The sequence below is a fragment of the Drosophila melanogaster genome, chromosome 3L (assembly GCF_000001215.4).
Source record: "Drosophila melanogaster chromosome 3L".
NCBI lineage: Eukaryota > Metazoa > Arthropoda > Insecta > Diptera > Drosophilidae > Drosophila > Drosophila melanogaster.
The window spans coordinates 22,514,280-22,531,033 of NT_037436.4; the positions used below are offsets into that span (position 1 = coordinate 22,514,280).

Genomic DNA, 16,754 nt, shown 5'->3' on the forward strand with positions numbered 1-16,754 from the left:
AGGCATATTTCAATCAAAATTACATATTGAATTCTCACAGCAACCAACCGAAAACTCCGACCAAGAGCAAGCTTCAGCCTCAGGAGCTGTTTTTGTTTTCTGCCTCGTTGTTGCTGTTTAATAGTTTGCAAGTTTAGAAAATGTGCAATTAACTACAGGAAATTAGTGTTTTCAGTTAAACTTTTTGCTGTTTTTTGTCGTTGCCAGGCTACTGGAAAAATAGTTTGGCTGTCGGTCTCTCCTTCGCAAATGGTACCTGTTCAAGAGTGCAAGGGCCATCTGCGAAAATGTTATCTCTTCGAGCTGATTTATGTGTTCCCCCGCTGGTTACCTCCAACAGCTCTCATCCAAATAGTCCCAGACATAAGCTGAAGCCTTCGCCCGACAATGCAAACTTAATTCCGAGTGCTTGTCATTTTAATACGTCTTCAAATCCCAACGATTTTCAACGGCTTTTGTGTAGCAGGTAATGTAGGCGATGGCAGAACGAACGATGCCAGCTATCCTTGCAGCAGAAGTCAAATTGAATCAACAATATTAGCAACAAAAGACCAAGCCAAGCTCAGCTCAATTCACCGTCCCGCCAGAACTTCGATGTCGATGAAACCCTTGCAAAGCTTCATCATCATTATCATGCTCAATATCTCGGAGGCGGCTGCCATTTTATATTATAAATTGCATTATAATTCAAATTCTGCAATAAATCTCAATTTCGAGCACAAAGGCTCTTCGAAGGACTTTCGGCGGGTGGAAAGGCAAAACTTTATAGCCCTCGACGCACCTTGAAAACGTAAAATGAAATCACCGCCGAGGCAAATCAATCGATTACGCGACTTAACTTTTCAATGGCCTAAACGACGGCGAACGAGAAATGGAAAATGGGTTGTGGCAAATGGGCGAGGTAGTCGGAACTCCTTTATATTTATGATAATAATGGAAGGTCCTGGACTTTGGCGATGGACTGTCAGGCTGGATTTATTTCATTTAAATGGATCTTCCTTGCACAAGGATGGATGGATGGATATTGCTGGTAGAAGCTCGGGCTGTCGATGCTGGTCTTTCCTTTGTGTCTGCAGCCGAGATAAGTTTATGATTGTGTTGCTAATAGCGGCTGCATTTGGCTTTGAGATGTCAGCAAACGGTGCCGGACTGCCTCGTTATGGCAAACTTTAATTGTTAAGAAGTTTAACTTAGCATACCGCCGAGAGTCTACCAGCACCTGTGAAATAGCCAAGGGAAGTGGAATGAAATCATCTGTTTTTGGGACTTAAGCTGCTGCCCATCTCCTACCGACACAAGTATGCTTTCTAATAAGCGATAAATCTGTGCCAAAGCTGGCAAAAGAAAATTGAATCAAGTACAACCTGACTTAGTGCCCGTGCTCTGATCCGTTCCATAGTCACCAGGCAAGTGCCAATGGCAACGATTTATATTAAATATTTAGAGCCACACAACACAACGCAACACGGCACAATGCTCATGTATGCCGTTGTCTCCGCCAGGGTTGCCATTGTTGTGTCTAAAGCAATAACTTTTCCATGAGCCCGGGACAGAAAGGGGTCACCGAACAAAGACAGGTTACCTCGCCCCAAATCGAGTTAAAGTGCAAAAGAAATGGAGAGCCCTTGGATTCGTTCTTTTCCTGCACAGTGAGAAAAAATCTAAAGGAGTTTGGATAGACATATATGTATATGTTAGAGCAATTACAATAAGAGCAGGTGAAGTGCGAACCACCTCACTTTAGATCTTACATACGTTTTAGATAGAGACTGGCATTTTAGGTAACTATTGTGTTAAATTTTTCGGTCAGTGCAGCTTTTAGGCTGCTCACATGGACACTTTGACCTGGTTGGCAATTTCTCAATCAATTTCGAGGACAACGGGCATAATGATGATGGGATGGTTCGGGGTTGGATGGTGGTAATATATGCATTAAAGTGGCGACCTGAAAGGCGGAGAAATCTTTCAATATTCACACCCACCCAAAACAAAATGGAAATGGTAAAGAGGGCGCGGCATTAACATAATTTAGCAATTTTCATAACCTCAAAAGCTTTCTTAACCCTTGTGCGCCAAGGTAATGGCCATTTGGCAATTTAATTTCCCTCACGCACAATCGACGAACTGGTCGCTTCAGTGCCCAGGCAATCCCCTCACCCCTTTCCACTACCATCACGCACACTAACCAAGAATGCTGGGGAAAATCTTCCTTTTCGCAATATTGCCAGCCATAAATCCTGCTTAAATTGTGCATGCAGAGGATTTTTGTTCCAGAACAGTAACTCCCCAGCTCTCCAGCTCGCCACCCCGAAGCCTCAATAACCCCCAGGACCCCTTCGTGCCACTTAGCCGGCTGCAAATTCCTCACTGGCTCATCTCTCCCCCTCGCTTTCTGCAACCCCATGCCTGACTCACTCTCCCTCCCGCTCTGACGCACGCTGGCTTGTCTTTTGGACCGTGCATATGTTAATAACCGTTGGCTTTGGCTCCTGGGCCACTCTCGCTTTTTCCCTTCTATTGCCCCTACCACAATCTCCCTCCAGTTTTTTATTTGATATTATTACGATAATTTATTTCGGCAATAAATTGCGCAAGGAAAAATGCATTTACATTTTCCTTTGTGCCATAATTTCAAACTCTTTTCTGGCGCGCTAAAGTTACGAGATTACGAGGGGCTAACCCACTCAAATCGATTCCGGACCAAACTATTTCCACCGTAACTCTCTATTAAAAGCTCATTTGAATCCATGACTCGACAATGACTCATGAAAAACTGGTAAACAGCAGAAACTGCGAAAAGCGCGATTGAAAATAAGTTTCGGCGATAAATTTTCAATGAGGTTTCCACACAATTGCAGTTGGATGCATTTTCCATGATAATCATCATCATCAATATAATTATTATAAGTATTATTATTATTAGCACAGCTATTCAATGGCTTTTATGCATGCTAAACCAAGAAAAACAACTGGGAAAATTGTTAAAATTAAAAAATAAGACGACGTTTGAAAAGAGATAGTTTCGAAAAAGCAATTTTAAGAGCAGGCTAAAGCTAATGAACCAGTATACAAATGAGAGCACAGCATTATAAGGATAAATATGTATTTATTGACCAATTATTGATGCAAGGGATGCAAGAACACACTGCAAATTAAAACGCAAGCTCATGCTAACATAAGGGAAACGGTAACTGGTACAATAAATAATAGCCGATACAGCAAAGATTGAATATTTTTATATTTCCAATTCATATAAAGTAAAAAGCTCTTAAAATCCATAAATCAAAGCGTTAATCACAGTCACTTTTGTTACCCACTTTGTGCCCGATAGGGAAGGCTCACTGTACACCACACAGAGCTCACTGTACACTTTGCACTACCAATTTATCAAATTTACAAACACTCGAAACACTTTTCGCCGGCATTTCTCGGTTTTTAAGCTGCATTGGTACTGTTGACACGCTAATTTAAGAGCGGGCAAACAAGGTAAATGGCTCGTAGTTAAAATGCCGTTAATAAATCATAAAACAAAACAGTTTCAGCAATATAAACGAAAAGAAACTCTGTATTTGTTTGCAGTGTCGTGTTCTATTTGATAAATTAAATGATCGCTTTTTCTTTTGAATCTTGGTGGTATATTGAGTTAAGTATATCGAATAGGATATTGAGTTCGTATTCGTTTTTGATTTTTATGCCCTGTTTCATTTGTTTACTTGTTGTGGTGAAATATTACAAAAAATAAATACGGTTGGCCTTCGTGACGAATCAAACAAATACCGAATTGCATAGCCAATAATACTACACAATATCCAAACCAAAGTCAAACAGTATCAAATCAAATGTGTTTTGTGTGGACTGCAAATAAAATTAATTGAAAAGGACGCGCTCGTTGGTATCGCTTTTTGGATAGATGCTCGCGCCTCACAGTTGGCCTCAGTTTTGGACGGTTTCAATCGGAATAGAACTCCCCAGCACACCAAAACACGTCGAAAACTAAGGTCTATTGTGGACAACACTACGGATATAATATATTCTTGGATGAACAATCGAAGTTCACTTTTCTTAGGCACTGGATTTGTTGAATTAGCTCTGACTTTGCAGGATCAAAAATAAAAGACAATCGTAAACGAAAACTTTAGCTGCATAAACAACCTACAACAAATAAGATAAAAATACTTTACCCGTTCTAGGAGTTATTGAACGAATATCTATCGGTAGAACTCACCTGCAACGGAAAGACAAAGAACAAATTCATTAGCGAGTCAGGCACATTATCCGCAATTAGTTAGGCCCCAGCAGACAAATCTGCAAAGCAAGCAAACAAACTGCGAACTGCTAAACCATAAAACCAGAAAAGTCGTCCAACTTTTCCAGCAAACGACCCAACAATAACCGCCCGAAAAAATAGCCCGCCCCTCCCCTGCACCGATTTCGACCCCAACAAGGATGCTATCCTGAAGCTGCATCCTCGCGTCGAGTATATCAAAACTTGTTCCTTGTTTGGCGCAGTTTTGCGCGCGCGGGGAGCGCGAGAAGTTTCCTGCTGCGGAAGTTGGGCGGGCTGCTATCGGAAATGCCGCGTTATGCGCCACCATGCATTTGTGTTTTCGATGGTCTGCAGTTGGACCGGCGGTGTAGGCAGTCCTGTCAACGGTGACCCGCCGAAATTGGTGCAGTTAGATTTGAACGCTAGGCCGTGGACTGTGGAAAGGAATGGCCTTGGAATGGCTTGGATTCTGGTAAGGTGATATTGGAACTGAAAGGTAATTAAATATTTAGCAGGTCAAAAAAGGTATAGTAGAGTTCCACGACTATCAGATACCCATTACTCAGTCAAAGAGTTAGATATACATAGATGTGCAAAGCGAGTGCTGTAGCAGGCAGAAATCGAATGGCTTTAGAAATAGCCAGTCAGATGACATTATTTGCTTATTTTTGGTCAATGAAATTTAAGTTAACTTTTCGAAACTTTAAAAGGGGCTTCCACTTGGCGGCCAGACCGCATCTAATACAGACACTCCAGCCGATTAATTAATCAATGCAAATTTCTCTCCGCATGGCACTCGTTGGGGAAAAGTTGTCCGGCGGAGGACTTAACTTCACCGGGGCTTCAAGTGCTATCGAGCCCCACCTAATGCGCCCACCCACTCTACTCGTTTGCCATTCACAGCACTCAAAAAGCCACACAACACTTCTGGCCAAACGAAACCCCAAGCCCATCCCTATCCCCAGCCTCCTTTCCCGTTTGCTGATTTCTGGGATCGGACTAAATTAAAACACGAATTGAATTATACAAATACATGAGTCCGGCACAACGAAATACGGAATGTGAGCTCTTACTGAAATGCACGTGGAAAAACCGCACAAGTGGCCACTCTCCTGTTAAGTTGACCGTATTTAATGGGCTTGGTTGGCAGACCTCTTCACTAATGCAGCCGTGTGGATGTGGCCATGTGATTGAATAGTGAGGTACGAGGATGTGGATGAGGATGTGTGTGCGTGGCGAGGTCATGGAGCTTGCTCATATTTTCAATAGCTTAAAATAATCACTCCTGCCGGAGGGGAGCAGGATGTATTGCACACACGCACAGCTCTAATTAAACAAACATTTTGTAATTTTCGTTTAGCAGCAAAACGACGACACGTGGTCCACCATCGAAGGAGGAATGGAAGGTGGTCGGGAGCAGGAGTGGATGGAGTGAAAGGAGCAGATATGCGACAGGGCGCAAACCACTTAAGTGCCAAAGCAATTTAAAGCCGAGGCCAAAATGCCAAAACGAATTTACTCCGCAGTCAGGGAAAGTCAGAGTCGGTGGGTGGGTTGAAGGTTCCAAAAACCGGAAGGTAACGCATGATGGCTCTATGCCCGAGTGGGTGTGTGTGGCTGGGCTTACATATGTATGTACTTTGTGTAAATATGTGCTCAACATATTTTGCAAAAATAAACATGGCCTCAAGCTGTAGACCGACTGTGTATAAACAACGCTACACTGACCTCCTTCCCAGGCACCTTTCACCTTCACATTGAGCAGTTGTTTTTTGTTTCCGCGCGTCGGGGAATTGCCGGGTCAAATATGCATTCGGCAACCCCGGCGAGGGAGACTGCTGTTTATGTATTTTAAATTTATTTGTTTATTTTTTAACTGCATTTTATTTACTTCCTTATTCGAGCCGCGGGCAGTGTGTTGATTTCCGATGTTGTTTCATCCTCCTGCCATGTTTTGCGGTTCTGAAGGTAAGAGCCCCTGCTTGGCAATCGGGTCAAAGTTCGACCTCTGTGCTGCGTTGATACTTATTTACACTACTTTTCTGTATCATCTCTACAATCGAAACTCCGCAATTATTATCCTTAAGTAATGTGTTACTTTATAGATTCTGATAAATGTTAAAATGAATGGAAAGAGTTATTTTTCGTTATATTTCGGACTGCTTTTTGAATGAAACCATTTAATTTTTTTGCGTTTTGAACAGCAGATCAGTTAGCTGTGGTCGATGCGGAAATGCAATTGCCTTGTCGGCATCTAGCCTATCAACATATAATGGTTCTTTTACCCCACTTTGCTTTCAATCAATCAAATTACGCGCTATTATTGCACGGCAACTTCGGCGCAAAATGCTGACAGCTGTCATTATAGCAAAAGGAGTCCCAGGCGCAGAAGGACGAGGAGCACGGAATGGCTAGCAAACAGCGGCGAAAGGACAATTAAAATAGGGCCGGAGGCATTGAAGTCCACTGTCTTTCCCCTGTGACGATGCAATATTTATACAAATAAGTGGAATACGCATAACAGCCATCACCAAGTTGGTCGAATGCGGGCACAACTTGCCCTGTCGGCGGCACAACTGAACCTAGTTGAACATAGGGCCAGGAATCGGAAGTCTTCTGCTCGCTGCAGTTGCTAATAACTTGAAAGTCATCAAGGAAATTAAAAATTATTAATAAGGCAGCCGCGCGGCCAAGGACTGGCTACCCATTTGATAGTTTATTGCACTTGCTCCACGCCGGCTAGCTGGAAACTTTGCTGGGCACTATCATTTTGCAGTTATAGCTTTTGAGTGCAACTATTTTTCGTGTAAAACTTTTAATGGAATTCGCTGGCAAAAAGCACCCCCAGAAGTTCGATAGTACGAGGAAGAAGCGCGTCAGAAAAATAGACACCAATTTGTAAGAGAGTGCGGGTAGTGGTGGAGAGAGGAAGTCATAGTAAAATGAGCGGAAATGAATGGTTTTAAATAACAGCAAATTATGAGTTAAGTTTGCCCAAGTAAAAGCAAAAAAGCCCAAAAGAAATTGGGCGAGTTGCTGGGGAAAAGTTTTCGGCTCCAGTTGGATGGCTTAATAATAATTTTTCGGGATGCTCGGGTACTTTGGCCACCGAAAGTTACACTAAAAATATATTCGGATGGGGATGATCGCCCCCCAGCTTTCTTTTGAATTGCGAAATTAATTATTACACGTGTCCTCTGTCAGAACCCAACAAATTGCAAAGCCCAGCCCCGACAGACAGACATCAAGATCTCGTCCGCCTGCAAAAACTTTGCCGAGCTGGCAGCAATAACTCAAAAAATAATTTAGATTTCCCCTACGAATTCCAGGATTCCCGAAGATGTCAAGCGGGTAGGGAAAAAGATTGTGGCAACTCTGCGTCGTCGTTGCACAATGCCAAAAATGTCATTTATCAAATGCAAACAGCTCTAAGAATAAACATCAACGGAAGTAATGCAGCCACAAAATACATAAAATAAGCTCCAGCAAGAACAAGACAGAAGACCCTCTGAAGAAACGCAGGAGCTGGAGCCCTTTCTGAGCAAAAGAAACATCAGACAGTGCAGCTAATTATCAGCAGCCAGAAGAACTCGACAACTCGTTGGCCAAGGCAAACAAGACCAACTGGGGGGCGGTGGGTGTGGGGTACTAAAAGCAAAACTACGAGTATTAATGAACGGAAAACGACTCTGACTCGGCCGAGAGCGTCCGCCCCGGAAAGCCAGCTCAGTTTTTGGTCGGACACTGAGTAATATACCCAAAAAGCTGACGATGAAGATAACGATGATGGGGTCTTTACCATCATCCCTACCATCACAGCGATGCCGATGCTGATAATGGAAATGCATTGAGCCTGCAGCCAGCGACATTGGCTATTAATCATCTTTAAACAAAGGGCAGGGCACTACAGCAACAACTCCGGCAACAGCGTCTAAAACATAAACATCAGGTTAACCCTTTCCGACGTCGCTGCATTATTGTTAACTTAAAACTAAGCTGAGCACAGTGGGTTGAAGTTGCAGGACAATACTTATGCACGAAGTACTGTGTTTTAAAAGTAAAAATAATAATTTTGGGGACTCATTTTGGAGCATCGTATGCAGCAATGTAACAATATATTGTATTATTGTGATTTATTATAAGCTTTCAAATACGGATGAAATCAAATGAAAGTATTGATCCTGATGTACGTCCTTTTACCATTTACGAAACAGCGTAATGTCACGACATAACCTGTTATTAACGATGCCTTCTATTAACTAGTTGATATGCTTTTAAAATCCTTTCGCGAAGGTACACGCTGTTGTTATCGCTGTTGGCCACACTGTATGTCGCCGCGGTGGCCGCCTGCCTGGGAGCACAACAAGTGCAGTCAACAATGACAGACGAGCAAATGGCCTGATGTACGATGGCCTGCCTTGCGCCTTCGCCTTCCTCGGACGGGATGCATCTCTGCCGTTGCGATCCGATGCAATGCTACTCTGCTGCTGGGGCTCTGCTCTGTTGATATATGTCGCTTGGCTTTCTTGTTTGTTTGCCTTCCCGGCGGGTTGATGGTGATGGAGGGTGGGCACTGGATATTGGATAGTGGATATTGAATGGAAGGGGAAGTGCATGTTACTTGTCCTTGTCGTCGTCGTCATCGTTTGTCGCATTGTCAAGAAGATGCATGTTGCTTGTCTTGCCAAAAGTGTAGGCCTCCCCAGTCACAATCCCCCAAAACTCCTCAGATTTCCACACATCCCCACCATCCCCTTTGCTCATCGGGCGCCGCATTAAATCAGCAATTGAAACAACATCACTCATGACACGTTTTGGTTGGGCTTGTCCCGAGTCGGGTGGCCCAGGAGGGAGACTAGGAGGTGGGCGTACATTTTGTGTGCGTTCGTCGTGCTTAATTTGCGTCCAACTGCCCCACACACACTCACTCGCTTCAGCGGCCCCCAAAGTGCATTTAGTTGCAAGCATTTATTGTTTGCGGTCAAATGTGCCGTCCATTGTCTTTGAGTCCTGTGGCCAGGACGAAGACCCCTTTGTTGTAATGCAGGGCCAATGTGTGCCTGTGTGAAGTGTGCGTGTGTGTGGGGGAACATATTGCAACGACATAAATCCATAATTAATTTCGGAGTTTCGGATCCTCTGTGCGAGTTTTCCCGACATCGATTCCCGTTTTGTGCTAGCTGAACGACGGTCGGGGTTCATGTGCACTATAGGCCAGCTATTAACTGGTAATGGTTGCCGACTGCGGGTGACAAAGAACAAAGATCGTCTAAAAGAAGCAATTCGATTGTACGTTCATAATCAGTGGCTCCCCTCCAATCACAGTCTGCCGCCAGGGCCAATTAAAATTTAAGCAGACTTCTCTTAGCCATAATGTCGCGGGATATAGCGAAATTTATAGAAATCACAGGCGGCAGAAGATGCTTTATGACTGCACACTGAGCTCATTAGTATCCATAATTTATGTCAAACTTCTTTATGCGAAGTGCCAAGGAGTCGGAGCCATTCCCACAAATAACTCCACGGAGCAGTCGTAGCAATCAGGGCAGCTCCATGAACCTCACATAATACTTCCACACTTGCTGAGCTGGGGCAAGTTGCAAGGGCGTTGCAAATAAATTTTCGTTATGACTCGGGATCGCGCTGTAATCGTTTCATTTAATGGGAAGCACGTGTGAACGGCAATTTCTCAGTCGGATAGAGGGAGCCGAGCAGACGTGGAGCTGCCAAACTAAAATTACCCTCAGCCAGAACGCAGCGGGAAAAACTGCAACAGCAGCTTATTAATGTCTCGTCGACATCTTGCTGCAATGGAGTGTGTGGAAGTGGCAAGACATTCAAAATCGGACGGTGGGTACAGGGCATTTGGATATCCGCTTAAAGACGCGCTCAGGCAACAGATTCGCCAATGATTTAGCTGCAGCCAGGCGTCGAGTAAATCATAAGCCAGGTAGAACCGAACCCCGCCCCTGGTGTCTGCATAATTTATGCACTCCGCTTTAAAGTGTCACAAGTCGAGGAAGCCCGCAACTGTTTTTCAATTAGGGCGGCACAAATGCAAATTTATGCAAATCCTTGGCCAAAAACTAAGCAACATCCGCATGGAACATGGACACAACTCTGTCGGAGCCGCATGCCCCTCTCTTATACGGTACAGTTGCCTCCATGGCACTAGAAAGCGGGCGACGCCATTTTGTGTCATTGTTTCTTGCATAATTTGCACCTCGAAGAAGCCGAAGCGGAAACGGAAGCAAAGGGAAGAAGAAGATGACTGGCTGCCGAACTACCGCTACATTTCGCAGGCACTACATGGCCACCGTTAAATTAATAAAACGTAAAATTTTGCATTTTAATATTTATGGGGATGTGCAATGTTCCCAACAACATTTCCACGCTAATAAAATCCGGGAAATGTTTAGCCCTAAGCAAAAAGACGTCTCGGAATCATTTAAGCTGTACTGAAGGTAGGCAAAAGAGCTAAGGAAAACTGTGCGATAGTTTTGATAGGTTTCGAAAACTGTTAGTTGACAGAGGTCTAATCCAACCGTAGATGACAATCTCAGTCTACCGAAAGAAGAGTGCATGTGCTAAAAAAAGGAGGGTAAAAAATAAGAACACATTCACCAGCCATCGGTTTGCATCTTTCTTCTTCCGTTCCGCAACGGCCATCCTCCGTTTGGCTTTCATTGTGGGATGGTCAAGTCTTTGGCCACCGAACGATTGAAAGCAAGCGTGCGAAAATAAAAAGTCATTCCCCAGTCGTTGCCGCTGGAAGTTGAAGCCGTTGTGTCCTACTCCTGCTGCAATTGCAAGGAATGCACGCAACCAGGATGAAATGGGAGTGGACGAGGGCTTCAATGCCCGATTCAGCTCGCTCTAGCTACATTGGCTCCCACTTTCCCCTGCACTATGTTTAATTGAATGCGATTTCATTACGCCGATGCCCCGCCCCTGGCTGAGCGGTCGAGCTGCACTCGAGGACTCGAGCACTCGCAGCCTCGGACCAGCGGAAATTGAGGCATTATTGTGATTCAGTGATTTTGCTCTTTCCCCAGCTCAGCTGAACGAGCGGGAGGTAGATGGGGGTACCAGAACGCAGAGCTACCTTGTTGATTTTGGCATTTCAATGGGTTTTTGTGTGTTGGCGATTCGATCAGGTTATTAAGTGCACACACGCATACAGAGCGATAGCGAAGAAAAGCCTGAACCTCCCTTCTGCCCACTGACCAGAAATCCGAACGGGAGCATTCAGTTTGCCATTCCCATTCAATTGCTTTGTCGTGTCGTTCTATGAGGTGCGAAACTAATTTGCGCTGAAATTAGTTTTCTTTCTCTCGTCGTGATTGCGCTGCAACCCCGGAAAATTGCAGAAAGCTCTGGGCAGCGGGCAGTTGTGCGACTGCTGGGCTCGCACATTTCTTCCGCCATAGCCATTTTAATGAGCCGCACATGTCCGGCGATCGCAGGAGCGCAGTTTGGTCGCTTGTGAAGCATTCGGTGGTGCAGGGCTGTGGTGCCACATTAACAAGGCGTGTGGCACATCGGACGCCAGTGATTAGAGGCATACGTCCGGGGATTTGCAGATGGATGTTTTGGAGTCACGGCGAAACCTGAAACTCGGAAGCCTCCAATTGTGATTCAATCAGTTGTCTGCTCCTGCCATCCATTGAATAATTTAAATTGTCATACTTATACACGCCGAGCAAGAGGCAGCGAAGCGAACCCCACATTAATGAAGACGTTCTAGATGTGGAAATCCATACTCCCGGGCTGAGAAGGAAACCAAAGAACGCTCAGTCCGAACTCAGACGGTGGGCTCAGAATCGGAATCATACCCAGACTGCGGGTCCTCCCCCATCTGGAGACAAAGGAAACGGAAGCAACTGAACACACTTAAGTGAAGCGCGTAATCCGAGCCACACAACAAATGCCGCAATAGTGGCTGGCGGAGTCGACGGAGACGACGGGGTGATGGGCGGAAAGTGGTTGGACTTAAGACAGCCCCAGCAGGAGCAAAAAAGGATCAACGGAAGCTTTGCACGTTGGCTGAAATCAAATACACACACACACAGATGAGAAGCATCTCCGATGGAGCTCCCTTCCCCATCGACTGACCAACCAGGCGAGGCATTCTTAAATGGAATTGCCGTTATGTGACTTCTCCAGCACGCATGTGACACCGTTAAACTGAAAATCATTGCACGGTCACGTGTCAATCTTTAATGGCCATTCCCCGTTCTCAGCCTGCTCCTCTTTCCTCGGACTCTTGTCAGAAATCATTTAACTTGGCGCTCTACCCCAAGTTCCTGCATACACTGGGCGCTCGCTGGCCAAACTATTGTGACTTGGTGAGAAGTCCAATGCAAGATAAGATGGGGTGATTACCTGGGGTTTTGAAGGAGCCTGGAAATAGCGCAGCTGTTATGTGAAAAGTTTACCGAGACCGGGAGCATTGGGAAACGTCCTTGGAACTTTGAAATTGAAGGCAATAGTCTAAGAAAATCAGATCTAAAACTTGGGAAAGGCCCTTATCCCGTTAATCCATTGAATATTTAACAGCCGAAATCTGCTTGGATGGCCTCATTAGCATTTTAAACAATGGGAGATCTAATTCTGCCTCATCCAAACTCCTTCCATGACGGTCCGCAACGAGGTAATAAATGCTCCGGGCAATTGTCTCCCAACTAATAAAGCCCTAAAGACCCCACAGCCAGAGTTGGCCAAAAAGGACGAACACTTAATTTCAATAGCTGCAATTAAGAGCAACCCACCCACATGACTGGCGAGCACCCATAAATATGCTTTAAAGAGTTGAGCCCAGGAACGGAAAAAGCCACCCCCACCTGCTGGCCCCACTCACGTGTCTAATTAAGTTGGCCGTCGGGGGGATGGGCCAGTCAAAGGTGGCACACATGTCACTGGCGAAGCTGCCCAGCCAACTTTTGCCGGATGACCTTTTTTCTAAATCACTACCCACAGAACCGTGGCTCTCAGGGCCACTGTCATGGCCACAAGGGCCAGACGGCGCTCCCAGTTAGTGGCAGACAGCATGTCACTCCACCCGCTCCTCCTTCGGCTTGCCCTTGGCTGGATGGCTGGATGGCTCGACTGCTCCTGCTGAGCGAATCATTCAACCCTTAAATTGGTACGCAATGTCAGCGATGAATTATCTGCAACCTGCTTAACTAGCGACGCAAAGAACCGGGCAGCCTTTGAGCCATTTACATAACGTTGCTCTGGGGGGAAGGCTAGTGGGCCAGGGCAGCAGTTCCAAGCCAGAGTAGTTCTCGCAGAGCTCTTGTCAAATGTCGGACGGTGTCAAAGCAGCTCGCGACGTGGCCATAAATCACCAGACGGCCGGGTCCGTTTTTGCTTGGCCACAGCAAGACGTTTAAAGTGAAGGGGTCGGACCGACTGCTTTAAGGTTCAGTGAACTCGAAAGTGGAAGCATTAAAGCCCCCGGAGATTCCTTACATATCGATCAAATTGCAATGCTTAGTAGCAGATATATAGGTTTTAATTTACTGATTTCTGCTTCGGCTTCACCTCTTCAAGAATTCAACTTTTGCCCCTAGCTGCCGGGCTGATTTTCCAAGGCCTGGAAGGGCGTCGGTCTCAACTCAAGTGTAAAATTAAAACTCGAGCAATAAAAAATCATCAACGTCAGCCCCATTCTCCCCACGTCCTCAGCAGGGCTGTTGTAAGGGAAATACAAAAAATACGTAAAAGTAGCAAAAATGTTTCTTAGCCAGCTGGGGGGGGGGGGGGAGCTGATGATAATGCGTACGGCGTGGGGCTGGAGTTTTTTTTAGGAAGGACAGGGACTTTCGGGACAAAATATGAGCTACAAAAACGCCAAACGATCAAAGGCATCCCACAAGCTGCGGGCAACTCACCCACGTCTCCTCATCCAGCCACGCCCCTTCGGACGCCTTGATGAATGACGGGGACATAGACGAATCGGGGAGACGGAGATACGATGACAATGTCAATGCCGACATCGAAACCGGAAAATTGCTTCGGGTCGTTCGCCAATTTTATCTACTCTCCGCACTTGCCGTCTCCCGCCCAGCGCTTCGATTTCCTATTTCCCAATTCGCATTTATTGATTATTTTTTAGAGGAGAGCGGAGAAATCCATGCCTAATTGGGACGATTAGAGATTCGACTTCGCAGGGAGCGTCGTGCCAGGTGACCTTTGGCACGAGAGCCGTAGATATAAAATAAATTGCGTCCTGGGGGGATCGTCCTGGGGGCGTGGAATCCAACGAGGGCCAGCAGACTTCAGTCTGTCAGTAACATATTGCACGTCATCACAGAAATATTAACTGTTCATTGACAGTTCCTTCCCTGGTTTATGCTTCCGGTGCTGCCGACCCGCAAAAAGTTGAAAAATTGCGCTAATAAAATTTAAGTCCTGTCTCCCGTCCTTCTGTTTTTTATTTACTTCATCCGACAGACAGCGACAAGAGAAATCGAATCTGTCTGGACAGGCGTTTAATGAGACGTTGAATTGCCGGAGTAGTCCGGTGATGAGCTAGATATGTGTCACGGTCCGATAAGTGACATGGTCTATGGGCACTTCTGTTCGGCAATAGCCTTACCGCACAGAATTCCTCGGTCAACTACTTGGAAACTCTGCAGACGGGCTCCAAGTGCAAAGTGCCAGTTCCTCCCGGCCACAACTTAATTAATCCGCCCACTTTTCGCCTCCTTTCCTTGGTTTCCAGACCCACTTTCCGTTGGTTTTTTCTTCATCCTTTTTAGAGGATCCAAAGAAAAATGTCAATAACAAAAAATCCTGGATTTGGGCCGAGGCAAACGGCAGAAAATATGCGAAAACTAAAGCGGCTCGGAAGACGCAAAGTTTCGCTGTCGTCTCCGTCGTCGCCGAGGATATTACAAAATCCATTAAAATTCTATTTCCTGCCATCAAACTGCCCAAAGTTAAATAAAACGCGGCCGGAACGCGGTGAGAAGACGCCGGAAGAGTCGGGCGTGGGGCGTTGGTGACAGCCGAAATAATAATAATAAACGACAAACAGCCAACCGGCAAACAAACAAGCTGCAAAGTTTTCCCTTTTTCCCGTTTTTGGCCGTGGACAAAATTACACCGGGCTTGGATGGGGTCCTTCCTTGAACTTCTTTAGCAGCGCTTGAGCCACTTGACGATGCAGTCGAAGAGATGCTGACTGCATTTTTAAGCAGGAGCTTTCGAGGCAATACGGACGAAACTAATAAGCCCATTGAGTGGTCCTTCCCGCCCCGGAGCATTATAAAGGTATAAGGCGCAGCTAATAAAGTTGCAAGTGGTCGCCGTCGTCTGAGTAGCAGTCTGCTAACCATGGCCGGATCTAGGAGGCTCCGGCTACGGATTTGCTGGGGCCCCCTTGACTTCGGTCCCGGAAATGCAGAATCGTCGCTTACTAATCCCGCGTGCAAATCCCTACCCCCGATCCTCTTCCCTCGAACTGTGGCCATAATGCCAAGCGAAGCATCAATAAATGCTCCACTACCAGGACAGAAGTAGCTACTCGGTGGCGGCGGAGAGGAGCGTGCTGAGCAAATAAAGCATAGTTTAGAATATAATGAATGCAGCTTAACTTGGCTAAATGAGCTGGTAAGCACAACCTCTTAACCCCCATCCGCCACATTTCGCTGTTGTTTGCAGTTCGCCCGCAATCCTCGCCAGATGCATGCGCTTGGCATAATTTCCATCGCCATTCGGTGCTCCGGAATTTCTTTTTTGCGATGGCTCATGGGATTTATGTTTTAATTTTCACGGATTTTAGCGCATAATTAAAAAATGCTGCTCGGCTGGAGCGGGCAGAGTTATTGCCAAGCATTCGAGAATTTATAGGATGCAATAAGCAGCTCATAATGAGGCAGCTAAATCGCTTTCCAACCCAATAATTCCACACTCCAAAAAGGTTTCCGGAAATTGCCGAACAAATTCAATTTGCAACAAATTCGCTGCGAATAATAGTGCTTTTTAAGTACATTTTGCATCAATTATTGACGAGGACAACAAGGTCCCTTCTGCGCAATGTTCGTTTCACGTTGGCGCGTAATTGTTGTGAAAATTGTTTTCAATCGTCGCTGTCACTGTCGCAGGCTTATTTACCCAATAATTTATTCAAAGGCAACTAAATGTTTCCAATTGATTGCATCCCTTGAGCTCCACGGACGAAAGGTTCCTGCAGGACGATATTGAAGCCACTTTTCTCCGACTGGATACGATCGATCCTCATCCATAGCCCCATCTCAAGCGATTCCAATTATGCAATTCTCAGCATTCATTCGCGTAAGCACACACATTACTCAATATGAATGCCCAGCTTATCCCCTTCTGCACTTATTGTTTTACTGCGAAAATAAGGAGCACAAAGGACTACAGGAGGCAGAGGCACCGACGGAGCCGAATGAATAACAAACAACAAAACTGAATCCTCCCGAGTAACTGTTGAAATGAATTAAAAACATGCGCC

At 45.6% G+C, this 16,754-nt stretch overlaps 1 non-coding gene across 1 annotated transcript, besides 1 other annotated feature; it reads right to left on the reverse strand.

Moving 5' to 3' along the window:
• Positions 1-3,916: 3,916 nt before the first annotated feature.
• Positions 3,917-4,012, reverse strand: mir-957 (mir-957 stem loop). Its single transcript, NR_048309.1, has one exon. It is a non-coding gene; the product is annotated as a mir-957 precursor RNA (primary transcript).
• Positions 4,013-4,793: 781 nt separating this feature from the next.
• Positions 4,794-4,833: a mobile genetic element.
• Between the last annotated feature and the right edge of the window lie 11,921 nt (positions 4,834-16,754).